The 22,351-nt window shown below is 43.7% G+C and overlaps 1 protein-coding gene across 1 annotated transcript in view; it reads left to right on the forward strand.

Annotated features, from left to right (window-relative positions):
- Positions 1-16,285: 16,285 nt before the first annotated feature.
- THRA (thyroid hormone receptor alpha) overlaps positions 16,286-22,351 on the forward strand; it is a 147,832-nt gene continuing 141,766 nt past the window's right edge. The window contains exon 1 of the mRNA XM_063138042.1: positions 16,286-16,583. The gene's annotated coding sequence lies outside the window, so the exon portion shown is untranslated. The remainder of the gene's footprint in view (positions 16,584-22,351) is intronic.

Below are 22,351 nucleotides of genomic sequence, written 5' to 3' on the forward strand. Positions count from 1 at the left end.
CCAGTCCAACACTTTAGCCACTACACCACGCTGACTCTCTGATGTTGTTTTTAATTGTCTATCCAACTAGGATTTAAAAAATCATTTTGTTTACTGTCCTTGTATTGTAAGATGAAGGGCATCAAAATTATGTTGAATCAATATATAATATACATCCAGTGAATTCTGTAAGAACTCTGCATTATATGAAATAGTATTTTCTTTGCAGTGACCTAATCATGAGCTGCTAGTGCAACCTGGTGCCCTCCAGATGTGTCGGACTACAATTCCTGGCATCCACAGCCAGCTGATGCACTGGAGGACACCAAATTGGGGAAGACTGCTGTACACGGTAGGTAGACCAAATATGGAATACTTAAGAGAAAGGGAGTGGGCCTGGAGCAGAAGTTGAATTTGCATCATTCATGCTGGATTCTGGAAGCTGCCAGCAAATAGATGCAGAATGCCAGGAAACCATTCCCCTCTACATTGAAAATCCAGGCCATTAATCCCAGATGTTACATGGGCTGGCTATGCTTACTCCATTGTGAAGGAAAAGTCACTCTATATGTGCCTAAAGACATCTACTTCTTTATTATGATTTCATATATGCATCTGCCAAAGCCCACAGTGGGACCACTCACTTGGCCCCAATGTTCTGCAGGAGGCCAGGTCTTTATCCAAATCACAGAATTCAGCTTTTCTTGAAGCAAAGTTTGGTACAGAACCTTTGGGTATGATCGTGCCTCCATTGCATAATTTATAAAAGTTACCTAATTCAGCTTTTCTTGACACAGAAATTTCTTTATCTTCGCAATAGATTTTGATTCTTTTTTTTTAACAGAGTATATGCAGTTCCAACATTCCTTTAGAACCTGTAATTTGTAAACAAACAATTTTTTTTCACAAAGACACTATATGTTTTCAGTACATTTCCAGTACGCTTCTCAGTCAGAGCTAAACCAGGGCACAGTTCTGGATGCTTGTCTTGAGGTTCAAATCTCAAATTAGAAACATGGGAAGTAAATATAAAAAGAGTGTCCTTAAGCATACACTGAATAAATTACACTCATCACTAAGTATCTGCCACATCCACCCCACATATCTGAGATTGACAGCAATGGGGCATGGATTCTATATGCAAAAGCTGGAGGCACACCAGCTGTCCTTGGAGAAATTAAGTAGTCTTCCTAAAGAAACGGATTGTCAAAAGGATGCTTCGAGTTTCCCAACATTCTGGGAAATAGAGAAAGAAAAACCACAAAGTTGGCAAGGGTAACTGCCTGTAACCTTGCAAAAGCATACATCTGGGGGAGGGGGGACTAACCTCCTGGAGGGGCACCCCCTCCGTAGTTCCAGGGCAGGATCTACACTAGTGCTTATAACGGTTTATAATGGTTATGACAACTGTTCAGGCCCAAGACACATTACAAATACTGTTTTCATACTGTTTTTAAAATGTTATATCCTGCTTGGTGTAGATCGGCCCCATGTGAATCCCTGGGGGCAAGGGAAACTAGCAAGCTTTTGCATCGCCTTTATTTCACCAAACAAGGAGATTGCCTCAGCTCAATTCTGAGATCAACTTCCCTGGAGCAGGCCGCCTCAAAGAACTTAGCTGGTCCCTAATCCCAGCTTTGCTGCAGGCACATGTTTTTATGTGCCACTGATTTATGCACAACAGTCCACTCGACTGCATGGGCAGAGACATCTGAGGGACCTCCGGCATGTTTGCATGCTCTTTGTGTGCATGGATCAGTGAATCTTGTCATAGTACCAGCTTGTACAATTCAAGGACATTTGTGCGCTCTCTGCTGTGTGTGCACATCACCACATTGCTGTGTGCACAAATGAATTTACACACTCTGAACAGCATGCTTCTGTAAATCAATTTTAGATGTGCATTAGCACATAGGTGTGCATGTTCTGTACATGTGCATGTGGAGCCCTCAAGCTCAGTCTGTTTTTTTACACTGGCACAACAAAGTGTATTCATGTGAATTTCAAATATTTGCATTTTGGAACCCTAGCAATGGACAGTGTCTTTATTTTATTGCAAGGATGAGTTGAAATACCAATATATTGTAATCTTGTCTTGAGCTCTTTGGATAGGATGAAAATTCCATCTACATAAATAAACTAGCAGTAGCTTCATTCCTCCGCAGTCCCCTAAATGACCTGTGGATTCTTCTTCAATTCCTGACTGAGAATGCCAGATAGTCTTTATTTTCACTTTCTTTAATAATAACTAAAAAGTTTGTAGCCTCAGTATTTCCAGAAGTTCTTCATGAGAAGATGCTGATCAGAGAGAAATAATTCTCCTTGTTGTGTGGCAGAGATGAGTCGCTACAGAATCCTCCTATCCTCTCTTTTATTCAGTGATTGAAATTAGGGCTGTGCACCGCCTCAGATCTGAACCTGAAGCGGATCAGGGTGGTTCAGACCCTTCTGAACCGGATCTGAGGTGGTTCGGGTGAAGGCCAAGGCGTCCCGAAGCCGAAGCCAATTGGCTCCGAAGCTTTGGGGCGCTTTGGAGCGCTTCTGGCAGCTTCCGGTCTCGCCGCTGGAAATGAAAGGGAGTAGGCTGTGCAATTTTAAGATATCATGTGGCCTTTTCATTTCCATTGGCAGCACCAGAAGCTGCCAGAAGAAAGATGGCGACGGAGGCAGCAGGTAAGCCCCCCTCCCCACTTACCTCCATCCACTGCCGCCAGCTTGCGTCTGGCGGCTTCCACTGCCGAAGACTTCAGCATTGTCAGCAGTGGAAGCCGGCGGATGCAAGCCGGCGGACACAGGTAAGGGGGAGGGGGGCTTACCTGGTGCCTCTGCTGTCCACGGAGGCAGACGGTGGAGGCACCAGGTAAGTAGGGAGACCTTTCTGTGTGCCAGCTGCACCCAGAAAACTCTGAGTCGCCTCAGAGGGCCCGAATTTCGCCTTGGCTTCGGTGCCAAGGCATGTCAGGAACCCCCGAGGCTGCCCCCAAGGTGGATCAGGGCTGCTTCGGGGGCTCCGGATCGGCCTCCGAGGCGGATCAGGGGGTGGGTGCACAGCCCTAATTGAAATGCAGTTAGAAGAGTCCTCTTCACTTCCTCCTACCAATCATGTCTACTTTTGCAAAGAGACTGCTGATGCGATGCACTCTGCACATACTTAAAAGGCTCTGGGGTTATTTTAAAATTAATTTTTAATTATTATTAATTCACTTGTTCCAAGGCTAAACCATGAAGAATCCTAAATGTCTGGATGGGGGAACCTGCCAAATTCCACTCCATTACTCTGTAGAAATCCTCTTCTCTGGCCTATGAAAGTTACTCCAGCTGGAATGAAAGGCCCCGCCTCCTGGAGGAAAACCCCCCACCCACTTCCAAATGAGGGCACCTTGCCCAGAGATGTCCTCATAAGCACTGGAGTTATTGAAACAATTAAATGTGGGTTCATTATTACAAAATTTGCTGGATATTTTTCACTTGCAGCAGCGGCTTATAATTGCAACAATCCTTTAACATCTGAATAAGTTCACTGAGGTCACAGTAACTGAGGGATCCCAGGAAAAAAGAAGGGGTGGATGGTGATAGTCATCTTACCTCATCTTTGTCAAAGTAAAACAGGTGGACTCTCTTTTCATTCCAGAGCATAGGCACAGCAATGTTCCCTCACCATGGAGAAAACACTAAGAGTCTTGTACACAATTGGAGGACAAGGTTTTCAGGGGTCAAACGATACTGATTCTGGCTAAGCTTGAACTCCAGAACTCCTTGTTTTATAACTTAAGCACTGAGCATGTCTTCACAGTAAAATCAGTTTAATCCTGGAACAAGCAACCCAAGGGAGAAGGGTACTGGGCCAAGAAACTTTGATGGTAAACCTGTATCTGGGCTGCACCACTTCAGACCTGGAGCTCCATCACACCTGCACGTTTGCCCTGGTTTACCCTCGAATTATCCACCCCCATTTCCATAGCGTGTGAAAGCCTGATCAACTTACACCTTTGCGCTTTTACGTTTCATTCATCGTTACACCTCTCCTCTCGTGCGCACCAGTGTATCGCTGTTCGTCCGTTGAGATGAACACACACGGCTCAGATCTGCTTTGTACCTCCCCCCTACAGTTCATTGGTTGGTGGTAGTTGGACACCACGACCTTCCTCCCTTCGTGGTTATTCCCTGTTGCCTAGGCTACGCCCTTTCCCCTCACCCAGTCTGGAGGCTTTGGAGCCTAAACATACTAAAATCAGATGCAGGTTTACCTTTGAGTAAACACCATTGAACAGAGAGACACTTACTTCTGAGTAAACAGAAGTAAGACCTCAGAAGTAAGCATGGGGTTGCAGAGCACTTCTTTCCAGTTTGCTGTTTTAAGACTTTAAAAAGAAAGTGTCTGAGTGAACACACAATTAAAAGTCAGTTCTATATGTGTTTACTCAGAAGTAAGTCTCTTTCTGTTCAATGGGGTTTACACAAAGGTAAACATGCATGAGATTTTAATATGAGTGGGATGTAAATGCAGTTGAAATCAATGGGATTTACTTTTGAGTAAGGGAACCAGCAGATCTGTAGTTTATGAACTTGGAGATGCCCAGCTTCACATAATCAAAGCCATGGAAGATTGATCCTTCACACTTGTGGACTACCAGGAAAAGGGTTTAAGGGGTGGGGGGATTTTAAAAAAATCATTAAAAATCAAGGGATGACCCAATCTGATTCAAATTTTGCGTGGCTAAAGCCCTCCTTAAGAGCTATCACTGTGCCAATTTGGATCTCTTTATCTTTAAAAACGAGGGCGCTGCTGACAAGGAGGGTGTATTTTCCACATATCTTTTAAGGTGAAAATGCCTACTCAGGTGTAAGAACATAGAGTTCATTGGGACCTCTTCTTGCTCCAGAGGGACTGCTTATAACCCACATGCAATTTTAATCCATAGATTAATTGATTAATCAACTAAAACTCCTATCAGCTGCCATTGGAAGTTGCATAGTGTTACAAGAGGTAGAAAAAGAGGAGGGTGGAGCGAGAGTGTGATGTGGAGAGAGGAAAAAGGGAGTGATGCAGCCAGTCTAGGACCTTGGTGGGGAAACCAGCCAGGTAGCCTCTTCCAACCTCCTAGGGAATGAAGGTGAGGAATGCTCTCCCTCACTCCCTGCCCACTTCTATGATGTCACCAATGCATCCCCCTCTCGCTTTCCGGCCTGCCCAAAGCAAGTCATGAAGCAAAGGTGGACAAATGAAAGTACAGTAGACCGTTCTTTCGTTCAACCCAACAGCAAGGAAGCAGCAGGAGGAAAGGATTTGAATTGGAATTTTAAAAAACCCACTGAAGAAAAGTCTCTTTTGTCAACAATACCGCCCCTTGAAGACACGCCAGTCCTTTGCACACAACCCATGTTGACAGTGGGCTATATCACTGGTGTGATGGAGCTTTGTAAGTGGAGAGATATGTGACAAAAAATAAAATAAAATTCCTTGGGCATGTAGAAGAGAAATCTAGGCTAGAACTGTCATCCCTGACATGCTAATTTTCTATCTGGCAGGAATTATTTTTGTATGAAGAACTATTAACTCATGTATATCTTCACCTGCAGTCTGAAGTGCTACCATATATGAGTTTACCATCTCAATGAGTATCAGGCCTCAATTTACATGGCACTTCCCCTCCCACAATACTGTGGAATACCACTGTGTTCTTTAGCGTTCACAACAGAGGAAGGAAAGAAAGGCAGATAATACTCAAGCTAGGCTATCAAATAGCATACAACAGACATTACTCAAGTTGGTGACCTCCAGATATACTTGACTATAACTTGCACTATCCCCACTCTGATGGGGGTGGTGGGAATTGTAATCCAACACATCTGGAGGGTCTTAAGTTGGGGAACACTGGCATACAATTTCTTTTTGTTTATCCCAGAAGCAACATGTGTCTCCCTGGCCACACCACCAAAATCTGATGATGCAGCAGCAGTAGCAGCAGCATCAACAAAAACCATTAAAAAATGGCGGCAAACTGCTACAGAAAATTAGAAGTGACAAACTTTACTCTAACCATCTGTAGCAGTTTGATGCCAAAATTCTGCAGCAAACTGCTGGCTTTTTTGTGTTTTTTGTTTTTGCTGCTGAGTCACCATATTTCAGTGGCATGGCAGCAGCAGGAATGTAGCCCATGGAAGGGGAAGGAGGAAAAGTGGTCCCTGGGTCCCCCAAAGTTGCTCACTCCTGTCCTGAGGAGACTAAGCCAGTTGCCCTTGAAGAAGAACCTTATGGTTCAAAATGCCTTGGTCTTTTATGACCTGGTTGGCCCATAATAACAAACTATGTTTTAATTTACCATGGTTTGTTGAATCATGTCTTGTCATTATATGTGAAGCTGGAACTATGGGTTAACAATCCATGAAGAGAACCCATGTTTGGGGGTTGTTGTTAACTATGGGTTGTTTAAACCATGGGTTATTGTTACTTGTGAATTCAGACTTCTGGGTTGTTCATGGGTTGTTCCACCAGGCTACAGAGGCAGCAGGCAAGAGAGGTATTAAAAAACCCAGATTCCTTACATGCCAGCACTGCAGTGCTGCAAAGGCAGTTGAGAGACAGGGAGGGAGCTGGTGAAAGAGGTAAACAAACAGCCCAGGGACTGAGAAAACAAACCATGGTTTGTTTGATCATATGCCAGATAAACTCTGGGTAGGGCAGCAAACCATGGTTTGTTTGTTTGTTTGTTTTAAATATTTCTTGGCCGTCTTTGGCACAGGAGTCCTCCCAAGGTGGCATACAACAATAAAACTCCCAAAACAAAAACTAATAGGGTAACAAAAATAGTAAAAACAGTAACAGCCGCAAACATCCTAAAAACAAACACCAGCATAAAAACAAGATGTACCACATACAACTGCAGCTACAACTCAGTTCGATAAAACATTATCAGGGGAAGGCTGGAGTGAAGTAGAAGGTTTTCAGGGCCTTCCTAAAAGCCTGCAATGATGGGACTTATTGGACCCAACCCTACATGCCATGGCAACTTGTTACTGAGGTGTGGTGCCACTGTGAAAAAGTCCCCCTTGTGTAATCACCCATCTAACTGTGAGAAAAGCCTCTAATGCTGATCTTAAAGTGCAGGCAGCCTGATACGGGTGAAGGCAGCCCTTCAAGTAATTTAAATAAACTATGGTATAGCATTATGTACAATATGTTGTTTTCAGTGCTCCTTCAAGGTTTCCTCCAGTTCTTTCTTTCCTTGGTGTTCCTCAGCAGACAAAACAGCATAGAAATGTTTCTCAGAGAATTTGAAATCTATTGAAAGGCTTGGCCAGCCCAGAAAGATTTGCCTTGTGCTCACTTATAAATTTGGTGCTGGGCCTTTTAATTTTCCCAGGCATTTTTAAATGTGACTTTTATCCATTATGTGTTGGGTTTTTTAAGCTGTTCTGCCATATGCTGTGTTACATTTTGTAAGTGTTTTGGGTTTTTTATATTTTTATCACTACATATTGTATTACTGTATTTTGATTGTATCCTGTATTGCCATGCTGGGAAAGTGTTTTGAGAAGCACGATGTAAATATTTTATAAATAAATAAATAAATGCTGGGAAGGACAAGGTGGTGCCCCTTCCCCCATTCCATATTCAAAACTGGTGATGGTGCAGCATCCTTCACTGTACCTGAGGGCAGGATGTGTGGTACACACAGCTCTGTCCACTCCTCATTTCTCTGTACCTGCTGCCTGAGGCAGTTGCCTCACCCTGCCTAAGGATAGGGCCGCCCCTGTATTGGAATCCAATGTACTAGGAATATCTGGGCTGGGAATGAATACGAGCTGCCTAAATTAAGACCACTGGGCAGCACAAAGGCCCATTAGGCTTTACCTAATGAGAGGAGAGATGATTTGGGATGGCAACGAGCTCATTTGATTCAGCTCAGCATTTCTCTTGCCACCTGTACGTTGCCTGGCACAGCTGTCAAACTGAGCAAGATAGATGACATGATGTGTGTGTGGGATTCATTTTCACTGGCACCACCCAGCCTCTTCTCATTGGGCATTGGCTATTCCCCAAAGAATCCAAATAATTAGCACGTTGGTGCTTGTAGCCCCTATTGTTATGTTTAACATAACTGAATAACCAGTACTTAAAGGAATTTCACAGGTGTAATCTGTACTTAGATATGCCCTTGGGAATTTGGAGACAGGTACTCATTCACCAGGAATAATTTTAGGGACTAAGTTCCCTCATTTGGAGGCTTGTAATATAACTAAAATAGTATTTTAAGGCTGGCTAAAATAGGGTAAATTAAATTCTGAGGGGACCTAAACTAGATGTGATCTGGGGGATCCATAAACAGGATCTCCCTTTAAAAAAAAAATAGTTAAGAGCAGCTCGGTGTGGGGGTGGAATTTGGATTGGGATTATGGTATTGGAGGAGGAGGAAGTTTCACCCAACACCATTTTCTTGATTAAAATTATGTTTTTTACATTTATTTTATTTATTACATTTTTATACCGCCCAATGGCCGAAGCTCTCTGGGCGGTTCACAAAAATTAAAACCATAATAAAACAACCAACAGGTTAAAAACACAAATACAAAATACAGTATAAAAAGCACAACCAGGATAAAACCATGCAGCAAAATTGATGTAAGATTAAAATACAGAGTTAGAACAGTAACATTTAAATTTAAGTTAAAATTAAGTGTTAAAATACTGAGAGAATAAAAAGGTCTTCAGCTGGCGACGATGGACCTCTCCCTTGAAGCTTTCGCAGGGATGTTTTAAATGGAAAATGGCATGACAAAAAGGCTCTCCTTGAATGCTTTGGTTCTGATCCAAATTCCACCCCTACCCCATAGTGGTGGTAGTGGTTATTATTAATGTAGGAGATCCTGCTCAGAGATTTCCCACCTTCACACCTAGTTTGGTCATCCTAGGCAGGAAATCTCCAATTTCAGCTATAGATATCCACCACCAGTGCTGCCAAGGGCTATGTGGCTGCAAGTAAAGATAAGATGAGGTAAGTATTTTTGTGTTGTTGTTCTAGCGGAGCATTTCTCCACAATGGTGTCCCTACCAGTAGATAAGGTAAGATGTGTGGGAAGGTTCAAGAGGCCCGGTTGGCGTGAATGTGCACCTTAGACTAGAAGATGCCCCAGAATGCTCTGCAAAGCATAGGAGTTCCATGGTAGCAGTATGGAGCTTCCTCAATACAGAAAGGGTTCCCTCCCGGCTCCCAAAGTTAGATCATTAAAACAACAACAACACTGTAGTAGTGCTGAGCAGAGTGACGGCCATTGCTTTTCAGAGGGCTTTGTCCCCCTCCAATTGCACTCTGGGATTATATAAAAATAATATTCTTAATTTTGTATAGTACATTGCATGTTTGAAACTCTTCATGTACATTTATAAGCCTTCTGCTTGGCCAGTATTTCTCTTGCTATTACTAACATGCAGTTAGCACTACAACAGTCTTCCCCGGCTGGTGCCCAGAAACCCTAAACACAGGCTGGTGGAGATTTATCTGTCTTTAAAGAAGAGGCTAAGACAAGTGGTATAAACCTACCCCACTGTTTAAGCAACTGTATAAACCTAAACAAATTCAACAACCATTAACTTATTGATCACTAGTTACTTCTATTTTAACTAGCACTCTTTCCTCATACACTCAATTCTGATCCCTTACTAAATGAATCTCTCTAAAATTAATGCTTTTGCTGGCCTCACTGTCCCTGAACTGACTTTAACCGTTCTTAAACTGCCTTGAGCAGCGTTGACACTCTATAGCCACTCCTTCTTTAACGTCGTACACAACCTAGGGCATGATATCATCATCATATATACCACTAGCAAACTCATTTTCCTAGTGTATATAATTATATAATTAAAGCCACACCATCCAGGAAAGTATTAGCAGGCTTGGTGGACCCCGAGGTTTGCAGAAGGACAAAACATATTTTCTAAAAAATAAGCATTGCCCCCACCCACCCCACAAACAACCCAATGAGGGTGGGCATGAAATACTGATTGACTGTTGGAGGAAAAAAATGAAAATTGGTGATGGAATGGAATGGAATATCCTGGACAAGGGCATGACTGGCTGGTTGGAACTCTGAATAGGAGCATTCCATACTGCATCCTTTTGTTGCAGGTTTCACTTGTAATGAACATAATAAATAAATATATAACCACATACATAATTTCTATATATGAATCTATGAAACCCCTGTTATAGACTGCTTATGGAAGTGCTTAAAAATTAAGAATAATGTCCTGATATCCCCTACATTTTATTTCAGAAACTAATAAGATACATTTAATTTCCAAGTTATGAGTTGGTCTCCTTCCATTCTAGCTCTCATCAGTTTTGTTAATATTGCTAACTCTGCCATATTCTATAACTTTCACAACAGACTTTGTTTTGTTGGAATGTCTCATATTTTTAATCTTTAATCTCATTGCTATTTCTCCCTTTCCAAATGTTAAACTTTTCCTGGTTCCCCTCAACTACTGAGCCCTACATGCAGTCCAACAGAAGTGTAAGATATTGTTTCCCAAATGTCTATGGCTGATACATAAGTTTACCTAAATTGAAACTGGAGACACATTCCACCCTTACACCAAAAAGTGTTTGTGCAAGAGTGAGAGGAAGAGTCCTCCCCTGTGTTTCTGCATGAATTACTGTGTGAGTGGGGAAGAGTAAAGATAAATCAGAGTAGTCAGCCAATTAAAGATATCTTACATTGCAATCCTATATATGTTTACTGAAAAATAAATCCCACTATGTTCAATAGAGCTTATTCCCAGAAAACCACTCTGTAGAAGTTTGCAGTTTTAGCTGACTAGCTGTATGAGTTTTAGGGTGCAATCCTATGCATATTTAGCCAAAGGAAGTGAGGCAGGTGGCTACCAGGAGGAGGGCCTTCTCTGCTGTGGCACCCCGGCTGTGGAATGAGCTCCCTAAGGAGGCTCGCTTGGCACCTACATTATATGCTTTTAGACGCCAGGTGAAGACCTTTTTATTCTCCCTGCATTTTAACAGTCTATAAAAATTTTTAACTTGGTGTTTTAAATTTGTAATTTTGCATTGCTGCTGTTTTCATCTGGTTGAGCTCTTATATTGTATTTTATGTTATGGTTTTATATTGTTGTTTTATACTTTGAATGTTTTTAATTTTTGTGAACTGCCCAGAGCGCCTTGGCTATTGGGTGGTATAGAAATGTAATAAATAAATAAAATAAATAAATAAAAGGAAGTCCTCCATGTTGGCTGGGGGGTGCTGAGAGTTGTAGGACTTTTTCTGTCTAAACATGCATAGGATTGCACCCTTAAACAATTAGCAGTGCAATCCTATGAATGTTTACTCAGATGTATTGCATCAGATTGTAGCTTAAATCAGAATAAATTTGCATATCCATAAAGCAATTATTTTGCAGGAAAACACATTTGTTACGATGCATGCATATGTTACAGCAGGTGCCATCTTAGAAGAGGCACTCTCTCTTGTGTGTGAGTGTGAAAGAAGGGAGAAAGCCTCGTCTAAAATGGCATCTGCCACTTGCAGGTGTGCACTTATGTTTTAAATTATAGATAGATAAACCATGACCAATATTAATTATCAATTTATATAGACATCAATTGCATAATTACCAGGCAGAAAATATACAACTCTGTAAAGGAAGATAATTACAATAAGTGTTCCAGTATGTGACAAACAATTGCCTGTCTATTTAACAAATCATCACAATTAATTTTCTCTCAGTCAGATATTCATCAGACCAGTCAGCTTCTAAATGCAAATTTTAAGTGAGGTATTTTTTTAAAACTGTAAAAAATAATAATCGGCTGCCCAATTACTCTTTTTAGATAATCTTAGAAGTTTTCTCTTGGTTGTGAGAGAACCTAAGAACTATGCTGTTCATCATCTACATGAAACCGCTGGAGGAGGTTGTCCGGAGGTGTGAACGAAGGTGACATCAGTAGGCGGATGGCACCCAGCTCTATTTCTCCTATTCGTCAAACCAAGGTGAGGCAGTAACTGTTCTGAATCAGCACCTGGACATGGTAATGGATGAGGGCCAATAAACGGAGACTCAATTTATTTATTACGTTACGTTTATATCCCACCTTTTTTCCTCCAAGGAACCCAAGGCAGTGTACATAATCCTCCTCTTCTCCATTTTATCCTCAACAACAACCCTGTGAGGTGGGTTGGGCTGAGAGTCTGTGACTGGCCCAAAGTCACCCAGTGGGTTTCCATGGCCGAGTGGGGACTAGAACCCGGATCTCCCGACTCCCAGTCCAACACTTTAGCCACTACACCAGACTGGCTCTCAATCCAGACAAGACAGAGATACTCTTAGTGCGTGGTTTGTCTGCCTGGCTAAACGATGTTCAACCTGTTCTGGGGGAGATTGCACTCCCCCTAAAGGACCAGGTTTGTAGCTTGAGGGTGCTCTTGGACTCAGGACTGTCACTTGAGGCACAGGCGGACTCAGTGGCATGCACCACCTTTTATTAGTTTAGGCTAGTATACCAACTACATTCTCATCTGGACAGAGATAGCCTAGCTACGATGATCCATGCTCTGATAACCTCTCCTCTGGATTTCTGCAATGTGTAATACATGGGGCTGCCTTTGAAAACAGTCCAGAAACTTCAGCTGGTCCAAAAAAGGGCAGCAAGTTTGTTAACAGGGACTGGCCGATGTGATCATATAATGCCAGTACTTTTCCATCTGCACTGGTTGCCTGTCCATTTCTGGGCCTGATTCAAAGTGCTAGTATTAACACCCAAAAGCCCTAAATAGCCAGGTTATCTGAAGGATCTTCTCCTCCTATATGTACCTGCCTCGACCCTAAAATCATCTTTAGCAGGCCTTCTGGGAGCCCAAGCCAAAGGAAGTGAGGTGGATAGCTATCAAGAAGAGGGCCTTTTCTGCTGTGGCATCATGGTTGTGGAAGGAGCTTCCCAGAGAGGCTCGCCTAGCACCTACTTTGTATTCTTTCGAATACCAGGTAACGGCCTTTTAATTTTCCCAAGCATTTTAGGCTTTTAGCTCCATTGTTCTAAATTTGTTTTTGTATTTTAAATATCTGCATTGCTGCTAGGTTTTATTTTGGTTTGTACTTTTATATTGCAGTTTTAAGCTTTTACATTTTATATTGTATTTTATGATGTATTTTGTGATTTTTACTATTGTGAACTGTCCAGAGAGCTTTGGCTATTGGGTGGTTTAGAAATGTAACGAATAAAGAGCTGTGCTGGATCAGGCCGAAGGGTAGTATCCTGTTTGCCAGCCCTACAGTGGCCAACCAGATTCCTTGTGGGAAGCCTACAAGCAGGATGTGAATGCAGTAGCCCTTTCCTGTTGTTATTCCCCACAAGCTGGCATTTAATAGTAGCATATTGCCTCTGCACCCAGAGGCTATATAGCTATCATTCATGAAGAGTAGCCATTGATATAGCCTTACTGAATGCTTCTTTTAAGATGATGCTTGCCATTTGCACCATTTTAGCTGATTTAAAATGCTTTGATCAAGTTGATATCCTTAATTGACAGCCCTAGAAGAGACCACTTCATCGACAGAGGAGACCACTGCCTATATTTCTGCACAAGTCTCTGTTCAGAGTGTGCCCTCCTACATGGAAAGCAACATGCCTAGAACAGCAATTCATGCGGCGATAAGAACATAAGAAGTACCATGCTGGATCAGACCAAGGGTCCATCCAGTCCAGCACTCTGTTCACACAGTGGCCAACCAGCCATTGGCCAGGGATGAACAAGCAGGACATGGTGCAACAGCACCCTCCCACCCATGTTCCCCAGCAACTGGCACACACAGGCTTACTGCCTTGAATACTGACAATAGCACACAACCATCAGGGCTAGTAGCCATTAATAGCCTTCACCTCCAGGAATTTATCCAAACCCCTTTTACAGCCATCCAAATTGGTGGCCATCACGACATCCTGTGGTAGTGAGCCACTTCTGGTAATTCTGCTAGATCTGTTTATCAGGAGGGATTGAATAAGCCACACCATATAACAACGAGGCAGAATGATCCACCCCTAGTAAAGGCTGATCAAGAGGCAAGGTCAAAGCAATAACTCTTGCAGAGATCAGCAGGCACTCTCTCTTGAGTTATACCAGGGCTGGGAAAGCTGTGGCCCTCCAGCTGCTGTTGGACTACAACTCCTATCATCCCTGCCCTCTGGCTCATGCTGATGCGAGTTGGAGTCCCACAACATCTGGAGCACAAGAGGTTCCCCACACCAGGGTAATAGGAACCATGGTTATTTAATTTAGATTTCATGGTTCCTTAAGAGTCTTTTGGGAATTGCTGTCCCATCCTGTTATTCCCTTCATTCTTCTGAAGTACCCTGTACTCTTCGAATTCTTTGACATAGCCTCCAACTGTACAAAAAGAAACCTTGCACATCTCCATAGCCGCAGCATCTCAGATTAAATTTTGTATAGCCCCATATTGTAGATTATACATGTTATTTATAATAAATAACTCATATTCTTGCTTTCTGGATTTGCTGATTTAGCTTGCTGTAGTTTTGCATACTGAATTATAATCAGCTATGTGGTGCAGTTGTTCTTAGCAACCATGTGGCAAGATTTCTGTTCCTTTTGATGAAGGGTGTTTGCACAGAAAGACACTAAGTGCAAAATTGTATGCATGACTGACTATCAGTGAGTGGAAACACTGTTGGTTCTTATTACCTTTTTATTTGTTGTTTGTTGTTGATGTTTTTGTAGTACAACTGACAAACCAATACAAATTATATCTAAAAAATAGAGAAGTAAATCCTTTTGAGTTCAAGGGGACATACTCCAGAGTAAGTGTTGAACTGGGTAGGATTGCCTCTCTTTAGCTACTTCAATGTATAAACATATCTGGCTGGTGAAGGAGAGAAAGCCAATATTAGGTTTTACCTTCATACTAGAGCCACTGGAAAATGCAAAAAGCACTTTTTCAGCCATGTGTTTATTTGGGTGTAACTCCCTTTGATCTCAACGAGGCTTGCTTCCAGGTTCCAGGTAAGTCCGTTTAGGCTTTCACACCATTAGTGTCATGTGCAAGACCCCCCCCCCAAAGAAAACTCTATCCAAATTCTTTATTCTTGAATTCTACAACTCTGGCCCAGAAACTATTCTGATGAATGCCAGGAGCTCATGAGCAATACTAGATCATATAAAGAAGGAATGAAGATGACAACAACTGCTCTGAGCCAGCTGGGAGTTGTAGAGAGGGACATATAGGAAAAGTTCTAGTCCCTTTATTAATTTCATTTCTATCCTGCATTTCTTCCATGGAACTCAAGGAAGCATACATGTGCTAGCCAGGTTATCTCCCAGACTTGCCTAGCTCTAGCAAGATTGCTACATGCGCTTTCAGATCACACCCTGTTTTGCCTATTTTCCAATACGGCTTCTGTGCCTTTTACGCAACTGTGCAACAGGCAGAAATTCAGCACGCAGTCGACCAATGATTGTTGCAAACACTTCACCTGTTGGATTCCTGCCTGTTGCACAGCTATTCGAGGCATTGGAATTTTCTCAAACGGGGGGGTGGGAGTTGGCCCTAGCATCTGCCTCTAAGAAAGGGCAGTGATTCTATGAACGCTTACTTGAGGAGTAACTCTCATTGAACTCAATGGGAATTACTTCCAAATAAACGTTATTGGGATCAGACTAAAATGCTATGCACCCTTACATGGAAATAAGCCCCGTTTAACATAATTTACGGGTAAATACGCATAGTATTCAGCTACAAGAATCCGGTAGATGTCAAACTGATCAAATCCGGTAGATAACAAATTGATCAAAAAAAATTTAATCAGCTAAAATAGTGCAAATGGCAAGCACCATCTTAAAAGAAGCATTCAGTAAGGCTATATCAATGGCTACTCTTCATGAATGATAGCTATATAGCTACAAGAATCCGGTGACTGTTTGCTGCTCAGCTTGGCGAGAGTCGGCGTGACTTTTGCTCATCGCACTGCAGCGCGGGACAAGCTGGAGACCTCGGAAAGAAAGTGTGCACAAGCTGGAGGTAACTGAGGAGATTGGGCGCCCGGAGCAGTTTTGCTTGGGTTCCAACCCAACTCCCCCTTTAGAAAGTCGTCTCCCTTCTTTCCTTTGCGCGGGGTAACTGTTCCGTGCGCGGTCCGTGCGTTCTGGCACAGTGCGTTCTCGGCCTGCAGGGTGCAGGCGTTAGCCAAGGCGGCAGCGGCGGCGGCTGTGGGGAGGAGGAGGAGGAGGAGGAGGAGGAGGAGGAGGAGCCGCCAGGCCGGCCTCCTTCCCTTCGGTTCTCGAGTCCATTTCCCCAGCTCTAGTGACACAAACACACCAGGCGAGCGCTGCTGCTGCTGCTGCTGCCGCCCAAGCCAGGATCTTACAAACCCCCCTTCGCCGCCTCCTCCCCGTCTTTTCCAAGGCGCTCCAAGCGCAGAACCGATCCCCTCCCCAGGGGCTGCACCGAAGAAGCGCGCGGGGAAACTCCAGCTTGCAAGGCGAGGGGAAGGGGAGGGGGGCACGGCGCCAGCTTCCTGCTTGCTAAGAAGGGGGGCGGGGGGAGAGAAGAAGACGAAGAGGAGAAGCAGCAGCAACCAAAGGTAGGTTACAGGGTGGTCGGAGAAGAGTGGATTACGCATCTCCAATGCTCCTCTTGGGGAGGTTTCCTTCCTTTGCGCCTCTGAACCCCAATATGTCTTCCCTCCTCTGCCCCCCCCCCACTCTTCCAGCTGTCTCCACCCTGCGCTCCCCGTCCCATCGCAGCTGTTCCTGTCACTGCCAACGTTGCAAATCTAAAGGAGATTGGGCAGGGGTGGTGGGAAAAGATTGAGCCCCCCCCTGTATTTCCATATAGGGATTTTTAGCCTTTGGAATCTTGTGGAGTGCAATCTCTTCTCCCTCTCCCCCCCTTCTCTCTCGTTTAATCTCATCACTTACTCTTCCCCCCCTTCCCTCCCCATTTGGCATTAACCTATATATCTCTATATATTCTGCCTCTATCCAGCAATGGAGAGGAAGAGTGCTTTAAGGAGGGGCAAAATAAGGGGGCGAGAGAGAGAGAGAGAGAGAGAGACAGACAGACAGACAGCTCTATAGTTGTAGACACTTCCCTTTTAAAAATTTTTGCTGGTTTGTTTACTGCACTCATCAAGAGATTGGTGCCAAGTTGGGGTTTGCAATAATTTCATACAAAAATAAAGGGTTGAAATCGGAGTGATTCAAAAGCAATTTTCTCTGTAATATACCCCAGAAATTAAAATTATGCTTCTTGCAACTGCCAAGGAGACAAGAGGGCTATTTGGGTTGGATTAATATCTCCCCTCTTTCCCGCACCCCCTTGCATGAATCCAATACTAGCCACAATTTGTGCCTCTGGTTCTAATCCCGAGTGGGTCTATGTTTTTCTTATTTCGTTTTACTTGTTATTTTTAACTCTTAAAATTGGGTTGCAAAGGCCACCAGTAGGAAACTAGTTTTGACATTCGTTTTGGGGTGGAGGAGTTTGGAAAGGGGAGGGTGTTTTTCTATTGGTGTTTAAAAGGGGGGGGGGAATATGGGTAAATATTTTCTTAAAAAATAAGGACGTTTGGCATGTGGCTGGCTGATCACAAGTCTGGGGGGGCTGTAGGGGGGACTGCGAAGTATTCCTTTTACGTTGGCAGTAGGGCCCATTTTCCGGTTGAGCTGGATTTAACTTTGCATGTTCCATTTTTTTTTCAAACGGGAGGGGAGGGTCTGGGGGGTGAGTGATGGGTTCCCCCTCTTGGCTTGATCAGAGAAAGGGGGGAGGAAGGGGGTACTTCGGGTTGAAAAGGGACTCATGCAGCAGGGATCCTGTCCTTGAAGGAAGGGGGCCTCTGAGGGGCGACTTTGGAACTTATTCTGCTGTCACACTGACAGCTGTCTACGGTGGGGCATGGCTAGGGTGGGGGTTTAATCCTAGCTGCTAATGCATCATGGTGTTTAAAAATCAAAAGCCTTGAGATGTCTGTAAATGCTTCCAGCCCTCAGCTCCCTTTTAAATGTTTTATTTAAGGATGAAAATGGGGTGTGTGTGTGTTTAACTTGGTGATGCCATTTGTGGGTCTGATTTGTGCCCCAGTTTAGGTGTCCACAACAACCCAGGCAGCATGCACATTTTTGCACGCATCTGGCCTGAGGGGGCAAACTGTGCATAAGCTGCCATTGCTGCCATGCAAGGAGGTGCAAACATACAAATGTTTGTATTTATTTATTTATTTATTTATTTATTGCCTGTGAAAGTTTTCCCCACCCTTTGGGAAAAACAACAACCTTTTCCTTGCTAGTGTCTGTTGAGAAAGGGGGTGGGTGGGTGGGTGCAGAGGAAGGAAGGGATGGAGAGGTGTGCCCTTTGACATAAGGGCAGACCTCTCTGTCCCAGAGAGCATGCCTTGTGTGGGTCAGCAAAAGGTGATGGGGTCAAATCAGGTGTCTTTCATCCCTCTTCCCCTGAATATAGGTAGCGCAGATCTTGTTTTTGGAGGAGGGTGTCCTTAAGCAGGAGTGTGGCAAGTTGGAGCCGATATGTACACCTAACCATATGTCTTGGTTAGGTGATGAAACCAGCAGGGCCAGAGACCATTCCTGCATGGACCTGCTCCAGATAGTTCTCCCTCTTGGTGTGTACCTTGTCTGTTTCCCCACCCCACCCCTTCTTTCATCAGCCTGTGGCTCCTATCTTGACCCCACGTCCAGATCTCCCTTTGCCAATCTTTTACTGCTTCACTCGTCTCTATCACCATGCAATATTAATTGTCACTTTACCTCTCTGGAACGGGAGCTGACTTTTGCTCTCTATATGGAGGTGGGGGAGGGGAGGGAGATGGTAGCGAGGTCACCCTTTGCCACCAGTGGGGAGGAAAAAGTGTAACTCTTAACATTTTTTAAAAAAATCTCTACCTAGGAGGCTTTGAAGGAAGTTGCAAAGTGTTGGGTGAATGCTGGTTGCGCTTAAAAGGGCAAAAGTCATGGCCTGAAGAGCAACTGCAACCTTGCCCACCCAAAAGCAGCTTGCAGTGAGTGTCCGTAAGCAAGTGGAGGGGTTAGCGCAGGCCAAGAATATGACTTGTTCAAAGTCAGAGGTCAAAGCTAGGAATCAAACCCAGAAATTCCTTCTTCTGTTGCAAGAGCAGAGTTTTGTCAACACTGCAAAGAGCCAGGGCAGCCTTAGGCATTTTCATCCATCATGCTGAAAGTCCCTTCCCTCAACCCCCATTTACCTGCCTCCACAATGTGAATGTAAAACTTGACGTAGCTAGAATAAATGTTCACATTTTTCAAACGTCTCTCTTCTCCCTTTGTAAGGGAAGTTTAAAGAATCCTTCAAATTTGTTAGATTTGAACTCCTGTGTGTGACAACGTATTCTTGGCCTTTTCCTACTCCCCATGTTAAGTAGACATCACCTTCTGCAGGACCCAAACCCAGCTACTATGGGAAAATTGCCTCACTCTGAAGCAACTGCAGCTTGGCAATGGTGTGCTTAAGAAAAGGAGAGAATGCAGATCTTTTGAAGGATTCTTAAATGTCTAATGAGAACGGCTGTGGTCTTCTGCGTTGGAGGCCTTTCTGTCCTAGTTCCAGATGCGTGGAAGTGAGTTGTGGATACTCAGTGGTGAAGGAGAGGCACTCTACATGGGATCAGAGATACTGTCCTTAGCACTGAAATACAGATTCTGGTGACTTTTATAGTTGTAGATAGAGCATTTTGTGTTGACTATGAAGTGTGTGATGCAAAGGATGCTTGTCTTGGTGGAGAAGCAGTGCTGGTTATGACCTATAAAGCTCTATATGGTTCGGGTCCAGGTTATTTGAAAGAACGTATTCTCCCTTTTGAGCCTGCTCGTGCTTTGAGATCTTCTGGAGAAGCCCTTCTTTCAGTCCCACCTTCTTCACAGGCACGCTTGGTGGGAACATGGGAGAGGGCCTTCTCGGTGGCTGCTCTGGTGCTCTGGAACTCTCTTCCCGGGGAAGCTAGGCTGGCTCCCTCCTTGATGGGCTTTCAGAAGCAGGCTAAAACTTTTTTGTTCAAGCAGGCCTTTGGAGAATAATACAGCCCTCCATCTATGTTACTGTCTTATAATTTTGTTGTGTATTTTTAATTGTTTATGGTTTTGTTTCCCTCCCCCCCCCCCCCATGTATATTTTAAACTTTGTAAGGCTGCCTTGAGGCCCAGCATTGGGCAAAAGGCGGGATACAAATAATAATAATAATAATAATAATAATAATAATAATAATAATTATTATTATTATTATTATTATTATTATTATTTTGCTTTTTTGATGGTGGGGGAGAGATCTGATAGCCTTGGAATGTGAGTATTTTATTTATTTATTTCATTTTTATACCGCCCAATAGGCGAAGCTCTCTGGGCGGTTCACAGTACTTTGCTCTGCTGTGGCCTGGGCAGAGCTTTAGCGGATCTCACTTAACCCCCACGCTTGCACCTCTGGAAGCTTTAATCTGTAGCCAGTATTGTTAAGCACATGTGCAATACACAGGTGGCCAAGCTTTTCCTGGTAGCTTCATAACAACAACCAAACAGGTTTCTCTACCTGTATGCATTATTGCCTGTGTGCCCCAGATGGGTGCCTACATTTGGTCTGTCTTGACTTGCTCAGCTGCGTTACATTTGAACTTGGTGGCAGAATCAGCACCGTTAGCTGATGCTCTGTGCCATGGCTCCCACATGGTGAATGCCACAATACCCTCTGCATCTTACCCAATTTGACCTTTGGCTGGGATGACCTGGGGGATGCCTTCCTCTGAAACCTTTGTTGACTTTCCTTCCATATTGACTGGCCGCAGCCTCAGGCGCTGTAGACATGATTTCAGCAAGCAGAGTAGACTGCAGGATATGTTGGGTTTGCTTGCTGCGCCCCCTTCCCCCCCCCCCCAAGCTTTTCTGCTCAAGCATACACTTGAAGGGTTAATTTTCGATACTTTGTTTTTCTGCTTGCTCTAAGATGTCCCAAGCCAATCTCTGATTACTGCCATAGGTTTCTGGATTATTTTTCTTAGTAAATACCTTTATGTTAACATGGTTGCATGTACTCCTTAAACCCCAGGCTGGTATAAAGATGTAGCACCTGTATGTGTGAGATCTTGAGCATTCTCCTTTCAGATGTGTGTACAGGTTGATGCGTAAGGTGCAAGTGTTTGTACCCAGACATTTCATAGCACTTGGTTCTCCAGGGATAGTTGTGCAGTGCATGCACAAGCTTCCCGTGTGCTTGTAGAAGTGTAATATTTGCACATGTCTTGTGGGACTTTACTGTGCGTGTATATATATAGGTTGAACACTTGCTTACAGGTGGCATTTACACGTGCAGTTGGCATAGCCACATAAACCAGGGGGAAGTAGCCCTGTGAGGAGACAGTGACTTGCTCTATATCGCCTGGTGAATTTTGTGGTCAAGCAGGGTTAGACCCTCACTCCTGCATGTCTCTCCCTTGTACCACACTGGCTCTCTGCAGCGACAGAAACACAGAGTGACCTTTTACACAGTAGAGCTTCCTGAGTTTCAGCACTGTAGTAGAGGAGTCCCCCTTGGGGAGGCAGCTGTTGACAGTAGCGCCATCTTCCAGTACCTGAAACCAAGGCCATGTGCTTCTCCCAAGAAAGAGAGCCAGTCGTGGCAAGGTTGAGGAGCCTTTGATCCCAGGAAAGGGCAGAATCCAGCCACCTACCTTATGATTTTGTAAGTACCTTACAAGCTCTGAACAAGAGTAAATGCCCACTAATAAAATCAAGTTCCTATAGTGTCCTGTGATACCCAGAAAGATATTCTTGGGAACTGGGAAATTATATTTTGTTTTTGTAATGCTGCAAGGGCATTCATAAAACCCCTGAGTACAGGGATTATGAGTTGTGTGTTTTTGTAAACTGCAGATCTCATGGCCTAATTTTTGGATATTTGTATTTCTTCCCCATCCCTGCTTTCTGTACTAACTTAGCTTCATAAAGAATTTTGCAGAGCTCAAAAGCTTCCATGATTTTTTGTGGCATTTTGGTCGGTCTTAATAGAGATATTGCCCAACTGTGAATTTTGAATTCCCACGCACCCCCTTCCCACCAAATTTTGGACTTTTTGTGTGTACATGTACAATTACTGTGTGTTGTTGAGGTGATGTGATGCCTAGAACAGGGAGAAGTGATTAATCTCTAAAACGAGAGGTGCAGGGGCTTGGTCCTGGGTGGGAATCCTCTCTTTAACCGCAGAGGTGGTGATTCGGTATTTATTTGTACAAAGTTATATACTGCTGAACATAAAAATACCACAACAATGGGCAACATTATAATTAGAATAAAAATACATGATAAAGATAAAAAATAGTTTTAGATTGC

Source organism: Elgaria multicarinata, chromosome 11 (assembly GCF_023053635.1).
Source record: "Elgaria multicarinata webbii isolate HBS135686 ecotype San Diego chromosome 11, rElgMul1.1.pri, whole genome shotgun sequence".
Taxonomy (NCBI): domain Eukaryota; kingdom Metazoa; phylum Chordata; class Lepidosauria; order Squamata; family Anguidae; genus Elgaria; species Elgaria multicarinata.